The sequence below is a fragment of the Galeopterus variegatus genome, unplaced genomic scaffold (assembly GCF_000696425.1).
Source record: "Galeopterus variegatus unplaced genomic scaffold, G_variegatus-3.0.2 Scaffold199, whole genome shotgun sequence".
NCBI classification, from domain to species: domain Eukaryota; kingdom Metazoa; phylum Chordata; class Mammalia; order Dermoptera; family Cynocephalidae; genus Galeopterus; species Galeopterus variegatus.
In genome coordinates this window covers 400,403-409,888 of record NW_007726310.1, presented here as the reverse complement: position 1 = coordinate 409,888, position 9,486 = coordinate 400,403, and the positions used below count along the sequence as shown (strand labels likewise).

General features: G+C 43.0%; 1 protein-coding gene across 1 annotated transcript in view; it reads left to right on the top strand.

Moving 5' to 3' along the window:
• Positions 1-9,486, top strand: part of NTN1 (netrin 1) — a 183,689-nt gene that overhangs the window by 1,601 nt on the left and 172,602 nt on the right. The window lies entirely within an intron of this gene.

Below are 9,486 nucleotides of genomic sequence, written 5' to 3'. Positions count from 1 at the left end.
GAAAAAAAAAATTTTTTTTTTCCTGTTTTGAACAGCGTGTTTGTGTTAGCGAAAGAAGAGTGGTGTGATTTCAAATAATTACAATGTACAGATTACAAAGGAGAGTTCAGGAATTATTTTAAACTAATTCAACCCTGGTCTAAAAAAGAAGCATATTAGATTTTTTTTTTTTTTTTTTTTTTGTTAGCTTAAGGGTTTGGTGAAATTAAAAAGTTTTGAATTAATTGAGGGCCCAGCTTCTCGCTTTTTAATGGGGTTTCATCTCCTGAAAGAGAAATCTGACAGAACTGAGCACTGGTGAATACGGCTGGGTCAGAAATGAGGCTAATAGAAGAATGTGTTCTACTTCTGAATTGTACAACTTTGCTGCTGTAGAAACTCTCTCAGGCATCAGTTTCTCCCCAGCAAAAAAATAAAAAAGAGACAGAAGGTAGTAAGACAGTATCTTACTTCTGTCAGTATGCGATGGAAATGTCCAAATCCCACATTTATTTAAATGAGAGTTATTTCGTTTGTAAATGTACCGTTCGGCGTGCACCTTTTGTGAACATAGATTTTTCCTCCCCCTCCCCCAGCCCCAAGCAACCAGTGTGAGTCTCTTCAAGTGCTTCACCCTCTGAGGCACATTGCAAAGTTTGCTGGTCCCCACAAACACACGTTTTGAGGTCTGGTTCTGATTAATTGTGTCATGTTGTTGTCGAATAGTTTGTGCTTCATGACTGTAGATGCAGACTTTTGAGCAAGCGAATGGAAAACATGTCTTGGAGGGCCGGTCGGCACAGAGGCCCAGTCAGGCGTCCTGGTCTGCAGACGCCTGTGCCTCCTGTTGCATGGCGGAGCCTCCATTTTCACACTCGTGTCCTGCTTTTGCAGAGCTAATTGTTCATCCCCCTCCTTTAGGGGACAGAGCTGGTTTCCAGTTTAAAGAGACTGTTCAAGATAATGCAGAAAGAGAGAGAGAGAAAGAGAGAGAGAGAGAGTAGTTACACCCCAATTTAGTGGTCTTCGAGAATAAAATTCCTTTGATCTGCTCATTCCCTGAGAAATGTTGGTTTTTCCCATCTCTTCTCTTCTTCCCCTCCCTCCTCTTTTCTTTTCTTCTTTTTGTGTGTAAAAACCCTTTATTGACATTTAAAGGGCTTCCCAGGGTTTTGCTATCAGTTTTAGTTTGTATGTGCATATGAAAGATGACTTTGTATTGTCACCAGCAGGGTCTAATTGGACAAACCCCAGTGAATACATTGAGGCGAATAAACTTGATGTTGTGGTAAAATTTTACTGGCCTGAAGATTCATTTTAGCGCTGGTATTGTTCAGACTCACCACTTACCCCATCTCTCTGTCACTTAGGATGTGAGACATAATCTGCATTTGTTATAACAACCGTCATGCACTTGAAATAATCTCTGTAGTTTAGGATTTTTGTCTTTTGACCACTAACTATGCACACAAATTGGATTGACCCTTTTTTTTTTCCCTTTGGCCAAATCGAGCAATCAACATATTAACTAATGTAATTAGCAAGGGTTTTGGTTCAAAAAGTTTAATTAGGCCTAATAAGTACATAATCTACATGACAAATGATGGAGTAACAATATTTTTCTGGTTTTTACTGAAGTTATTTTAATTCTCAGTAGTTAAAGTATCTTTAAATCTTGCCAATTATTCAGGCATCTCATAAAAGCAGAGCCAGTTCAACTACGTTAAAGTTATTTATAGTTTCCTTTTTAAATAGATGTTCTGATACCTTGTAGATATAGCTGGGAACATCAGATTGAAGTTCCCATAAAGTCTTAATTGAAGTCTTAGTGATTTTTCCGTCATTCTGTGAAAGAGAAAGCCAGCAAGACAATTTAGGAGTGATTTACAATTAAAGGTCGAGGTTTTTATGAAAAGGCCCTGTAGTGGAGATATGTGAATGAATTAGTATTTGACAGGTGTTCTGAGATACTAAAGGGCACTGTGCTAGGAAAAAGCATTAATAAATCCTTCAGACACTAACTTGGTACTATCAGCGACTTAGAGTTTTTCCCCAACATAATCCCATCTTGTGAATTTCACACTGTTGACATGCAAAGTCAAGCTACCCAGAGTACTTACAACTAAGGCAAAGTAAAGAAATATATATTTCTTAATTGCGAAAATCAATCTTGATAACAGTTAGGCATTATGACTGTGCCATTCTATCTTTCCCTTTTTAAATAATGAGACATGATTTATAACAGTCTAAAATGGCATCCTTCCCTAGATTAACTCCTGCTCCTCAAAAAAAAACCCTACATTTTAAAATATGGTGATGCTGTTATTTGACTGAATAGTCATATACAGGGCCGAGGTTCTTACAGATTACTAAGAAATGCACATATTCTATATGCTTTCTTTAGTCTAGCTTTCTTTTTGGTAGTTTTGGTATTGTTTCAAAATCGGGTTCTCTGTGGAATAAATGTGAACTTTTTGTAAAGCCCAATTTTATTTTAAATGCCATTTTGTATTTCTTCCGTGTGGGAAAAAAACAGAAACCCTCAAACCAATATGAAAGACAAGACTATGTATAACGTTACAGCCTTGACAGCTCTCAGTGGAATAACTAAATACTTTCTTCCGCCCATATGTATCAGTGTTCACATGCTTTTTTATACACATGTGCATTTACAGTCATTGTGTAAAGAAGCACCCATGCATGGGGGGGGGTGTACATTCAAGGGAAAATGCACGAACAGTTTTAAACCACCTGGGTTGCTAGGCCCTTTTTTTTCCTGCTTCCTTTTTTTCAAAAGAGCATCTGAAGACCATATTGTGTTTCATAAATTATTGACATCAGTTTTAATCAGCGTCCCCCTGACGTTGGAGCTGTGTTAGTATTTAGTGCCTGACGAAGCATGCTGTTTAATCTTACTGTGGGGATGTCAGCATGGGCCCCTGCCTGGTTTGTGACAGGTCGAGCTTATGAAAACTCGTTTTGCGACTCACTCTATGGCTTTGCACTGCCCAGCTGTAACCCAAAACTCTCACAAAAGACATCTCTGCAAGATGAGCACCTTGCTGGGCTGGCCTCCTATGGTCATGGGTACCTGCAACATAATGCTCATAATTGTTTAAACATGATTTCCAGGAGGGGGCGGGGGGCTCCTCATTGCTGTAAATGGCTCTGGTGTTTGGGCCCACCCTCATCCCCAGCAAGAGAGGGAGGTTATATTGGAGGCATTGTCATGAGAAATCCAATGCTGTGCTAAAGACCCTTGCAAAATCAGAAGGCTAAAATTATTTGTTGCCTAGTCCGGAGCCTGGCACATAGCTGTAGATGAGTGAATGTTTTTAATAGTCATAGTAATTATTATAATTATTGTCATTATCATGATTAACCAACCCTTAAGGGCTTATTCTTTGCCAAGCACTCATGTTAATTTAGTCATTTAATCATTGTGACTTCGCTAATAATAGGCACTATTATTGTCCTTATTTCAGAGATGAGGAAACCATGGCCTAGAGACATTAAATGGTTTACCCAAAGCCACATAGCTAGTAGGTAATGGAGCTGGGACACCAGCCTCATGTTTGTGCTTTGTTTTATTGCATCCACTTGCTGCCTCTCCACAGAATGGAACAGTGGATGGATGGATGTGTGGCACTTAGACATCCACGTATAGGAGAAAAGCTAGAACAACTTGTTACTTCTTGCTGGAATTGGTGGTGGTTCCCTAGTTGTGTTGCATTATCATTATGTTACATTACATTTATACCGTATTCATACTTACTTACGTATGAAGTTGTATACAAGAAGTGTTCTTTTATCTTAGCCATCAGGCCTAGTGGGAATGTGAGTGAAGGGGCTTTAAATACTTTCCTGTGGGTTTTCAGCATCCATATGTGTTGCCGATGGCCAAGTCTTTCTTGATTTCAGGGCCTGTGATCTCCCTCACAGGTGGCGAAGTCGAGCTGGTAATCAGAAAGTCCTCTCAAGGAAGGCCTTCTCTTTTCCCCCCTAGTGCTCACCATTCCATTGCTGGAACATATCGAAAAAATCCAGGAAGTGGGTAAGTGTTGCTGCTAAAGAGAGGAGTCTGCTGGGGAACAGCATGTTCGGGTCGCTGGCATGGTGCTACTAGGTGCAGTGTACGTCAGTCTGCAGCACCAGGCAGTCATTGATCTCTGTTGGCCCCCTGGCAGCTGGAGTGAGGGTCTCTGCTGCGGTCCTCATGAGGTGAGCAGGAGCTTCGAAGCAGGGAGGTTGCTCCCTACTATACCCAGAGAAGGGGGAGGCAGGTTTGTCAGGGTCAGCCTTCTGGGCTGGGTTTGTGCAGTTCTAGGCTCTGCCAAGCTCTCCCTTAGCCCTGCCCAGACTTTTCTCTGATCTCCTCCTCCTGTAGAAAAATGAGATCCTCAGAAAAGTATTTGAGACTTTATGTCCAGAGTAAATATTGGAAAGGCAGTGGGTTGAAATTCAGATGTTCCCTGGAAGGAATCCCCTCATTTTCTGCTCACAGCTGGTATCGATATTTCTTTCTTGAGATGAGTTGTGCTTTTCATTAAGTAAATTTTTCGTCTTGGGATTAAACCAACATTGTATTCTTAATAGACTTTTATGTTTACACTTCAAAAGTCCTCTGGGTTTTTATTCGTGTTATCTTGATGGCTTCTACAGTATCTGCTATACACATTGGCTTCACCAAAATAAATGGCTCTCTAGGGAACTGGATTCTAAAACAGCCTTATCTGTGGATACACAAGTACAGATATTTTGTGAGCCAGTATTTTTTTCTTCTTTTCAGAAATGATAATCATACCTTGGGTTTCTGCAGTGCCTTTTATTACGGGGAGACAGGAGGTCTCGGAGGGCTTTTGAAATGCTCAGGACTTAAGCCTAATACTTGTAGAGTGGCCCACAGCATTTTGTCTGTCATCTGGAAGTCCTGGTGGTCTCCGCAGCCTCAGAAGGCATGGCATTCGTTTGGGTGGCCAGGGAACTTCAGAGTGAAGAATGTCAGGCCAAGATGGTTGTCAATTTGCATCCTGAAGACAGACCACAGCCCCCTATGGGTGCCAGGTATTATACAGGGTGCTTTATATGTGCTTTGTTTCAATTAGATTGCCACAAGGAATGGAAGCTTTTCAAAAACAAATGTCCCTGCCACCAAAGGGCAGTTTTTACACAAACAGGACTAAGTGTGGACAAGTCTGCAGGGCACATCTTGGCTTATTGAGTGAAACCATTTCATATATAGAGAGCAGGGGGTATCAGCAACATTTGTTTCGAAGGCTGATCACATAAAAGCCATGTCCTTTTATAACCACCTAGGAGGGATGGTTGTTCTGCATAGCGCTTGAAATAAGTGAGCTGCCTTGGCCAGTCTTCTAGACATGGACATTCGCCTCAAAGCACTCTGCTGTCTGAGGTTTGACTTGTGTAGCACAATGTAGTAAATTCACTGTTGCATTCCTGTATTCTTAGTCCAAAAATGTATCTGTCTTGTAAAATCAGAAGTAAATTTTAATTTACCTTTATGGTTATCTGGTTTATGTGAATTTCCCCCCATATCACAAAGCAGAGACTCATTCCAATGATCAGTCCTTGTCTATAATATTCTTAGTCCAAAAATGTATCTGTCTTGTAAAATCAGAAGTAAATTTTAATTTACCTTTATAGTTATCTGGTTTATGTGAATTTCCCCCCATATCACAAAGCAGAGACTCATTCCAATGATCAGTCCTTGTCTATAATAATATTGATCCCTTTCCATCCCTAGTTCCTGGAAGGCCTTGTCTAGGTGTTTGTTCAGTCCTGTCTACTTTATTTTGTGCCAGTTCTGCCTACTGATGGAGAGAAGGCAGTGTGGTCATGTGATTGATGAGATGCTGAATGGCTCTTGTCAGAGACTTTTTCTCCCAAGACTTAAGCCCCTGACCCAAGCCTCCTTCATGGTGGACATTTCTATCAGAGGCAGCTGCTGGCACTCAGAGCACAAGGGAAGATGCCATCTGGGGGATAGGTGTACTGATGGTTCAGGGGTACTGCCAAGGAATGGAAAAGTGTGCTTTGCTTTTGCCCATGTCGGGGCCATCCCTGGAGGTCCCTGAGGCTTCCGACTTTGGGATTAGTGTACTCGCTAGTTAAGTTGAAATGAGTTCATGTCGTAGTACATTTATGTGTGTAAAGAAGACCCAGAAGAAAGATGGCTCTGTAAGTATAATAGACTTCCAGGTCATTGAAAGGGGTGGCTTTTCAGAGGACAAAGTAAATTTGTTGGGTGAGAACTTGAAAGGCAGAAAGCAATACCCCAGTTCAGTTCCCAACTTAACTAGTGCCTGTCTGGAAGAAGGTACTGGAAGTCTGTCTCCCTGGAGGATCCAGGACTAGCTTATGTGAGGTCTCAGCTCTCTGTGCATGTCGTCACGTTTTAGTTGGGGGCCTGACCATGCCTCCTCCTTCCTAGTGCTCTTGCTAGATTTTCTAGATTTTCAATGGATCCTTTTCTGCTTACAGATAAGAGAGATTATTGGTTGTCATGTCTAATTTCCACACATTCCAGAGGCGCCACACTTAAGTTAGACAATCTGTACCACAGGGACCCTTAAAGGGGCTGGCTTTGAATAATTGAGTCCTAAATACAGAAATGAGATAGATTTCTTTTAGTTTCCCTACAGCCTGCATGCTGTGCTGCAGTCTATAGTTGAAGTCCCAAAGCAATGGACACTTCCTGTCTGCTTGATTGTCATTGTCAGGGCTTCTAATTGCATCTGCTTGGAGTGGCTTTGGTGAGTACCTAGCACGTGCACCACCATTTTCCCATTCTGAAACCAGGGCAGACACTGCTAATCAATTGCAGTACGTTTTTCTGCTAAGTCCAGAAATGATCTTATGATATTAGAATCCCCAATGTAATTCCCTAGGCAGCCATAACTCCTTAGGCAGAATTAGCTCATGAGATGAAAGCTATTTGCCTTTTTTGGTCCCAGAAGACCTCCCCCTGCCCCCACCCCAGCCTGCAGACAGAGAAGTACCTTATAAGTGGACATTTCTAGAGTGTTCACTGTTCAGGTGGCTCTGTTGTGTCTGAACATGTAAAGAAGTGTGAAATAGATGCCCTCCCCGCAGGTGAAATATGTTTTGAAAAGGTAAATCCTTGTCCACATGTACTAAAGCATAAACATGGATGGGTCCCCAGGGTGAGGAACTTGTCTGCTGAGATTCTTGAGAGGCAGTGGGTTTTGGATCTGGCTCCTGTACATGGAAGGATTGGATTTTAGTCCTCGTCACATTTTCTCTCTGCATTTGTTCTGTCATAGTGTTTTTGTTTTCTTCCATGCCAAGAATTTGAGAAACGATGATTCCCTGAAAAGAGTGATCTTCCTAGGAATGTCAGCTCTGAAGTTCCTGGGCATGTCCTCCAGAACAGCATCAGATTTTGAGACAAAAGCTTATCACTGCCCCACACTCGAAGGAAATTATGCCCCAACCTGGGTCAGGGCCCTGATGCAGAGGCTCCCTGGGGCTTCCCCCACACGAAGGTTCTTCCCACGACTAAAGCCCATGCCTGTGTGGTAAGGGGGACAAGGACCCTTCACAAGCCACTGCCCTCAGTGCTCTGCTTACATTTCAGCCAGCACAGAAAGTGCCGAACAATAACAGTTTCAATCCCAGCATGAAAAAGGAAACACATTGTGTTTACAGCTACAGAATTTGGCATCCGAAACATGAAAGTACCTTTGGGTTGGGTGGCCCCAGGGTAGAGCTGTTGGACACCGGCCCCCTTCCGTCAGTCCTGTAGCCAACTTGTTTTCCTCCCCGCAAATGAAGCCAGAGGTGGGCAGGTCGATCTCAAGCCAACTCTTTATTCCCAGACCCAGCCCTGTCTCACTTCATGGCTCAGACCTGGAGAGAATTCATGGGTAGGTTACTTAAGCTCTCTGTGCCTTTGATGCCTTACTGTCCTGGGGGCACAGCTCAAGACCCCTTTGATATATTGAGTGGTAGGGGCTGAGTGTGAGGAGCCCTCGTGTTGTGCCTTGAAAGGGGGCTCAGAGGAGGGGTATAGCAAGGAGACCCAGAGGCAGGGTTCTCATTCTAGACTTTGGGCTATTACCAGCACCCATTTCTGTAGTCCTTACTATTGCCATGCTGTGGTCTAGGTACCTTACAAAGATTGCCTCACTTAATCCTCATAATAGCTCCGTGAGGGGGTTCTATTATTAAGTAAACTTCTTCATTGCAAAAGAACACATGGAGGGAGAAAGACACAAATCATAGGTGTTCAGCTCAAAGTCTTTTCACCGTGTGCACACACCTGCCTAACCAGTGCCCACACCAAGAACATACCAGCACCCAGAAGCTGCCCTGTGCCCCCTTCCGGTTACCATGCCCCCTACCCACCATACGTTGATTTTGAATTTTTTTTTCCTTTTTGTCTTTTTTACTGACCGGCAACGGGATCGCAACCCTCGGTGTTGCGCCCGCACCACGCTCAGCCAGTGAGCGGGAACCGTTCTCCACATGGGATCCGAACCCTCAGCGGGAGCACCGCCACACTCCCAAGCTGCGCACTCTCCAGTGTGCCACCGGGCCGGCCCTGATTTTGATTTTTTAATTTAATTTTTAATTGACAAATATTAATTGTATATGATTTTGATTTATTTTTGAATTTCATATACATGGAATCATATTCTGGCTTCTTTCTCTTGACACTGCATTTGTGGTATTTTTCCTTGTGTAGTAGTAGTTTATCAGTTCCCACTGCTGTCCAGTACTCTTTGATATAAATGTATCATAGTGTACTTGCAGTGGACACTTGGCTTGTTCAAGGTTTTGGATATTAAAAATAGTGCTGCTGTGACCGTGCTTGTCCATGCCTTTAAGGCACATCTGAATGCACTTCTGCTGGGCAGGTATCAAGAAGTGGAATTGCTTGGTCCTAGGATATAGGTATCTTTTCAGCTTTAATAGATAGTTGTTGGGCCGGCCCAGTGGCGCACTGCTACAGTGCGCCGCTTGGGAGCGCGGCGGCGCTCCCACCGAGGTTTCAGATCCCACATAAAAGCAATAAATTTCTTTTTGTTTATGGATCAACCTGTTTTGAGTATTTTGTTATAAGCAATGGAAACGGACTAATGAAAGTGGTTGTACAAATTTACATTTGTGTACCATTTAATAGATGATGAAACTGAGGCACACGGAGGTTAGGTAGCATGTCCAAGGTCACAAGGCTAGCAGTGGTGGAGCTGGAGTTAGAATGTAGGCAGCATGGCTCTGGATTCTTGCTTTTCACCACTGTGCTAGGTCTCTCTCATCTTTAACCTGTACACACCCTGTTAAGGAAGACTGTTAATACTGGAAAGCAAAGGTGACTTGGCACAAGTCCCTTTACTTCCCTGGGCTTAGTTTTTTCCTTGCGTGATGTATCTTCCACCCTCTCCCTTTTGTTGGGGTTCCAGCAAAAGACTGTATAGGGCCTAATTGGGGGACCTCACTTAGGCCTGCCCTCTGCTGGCACTT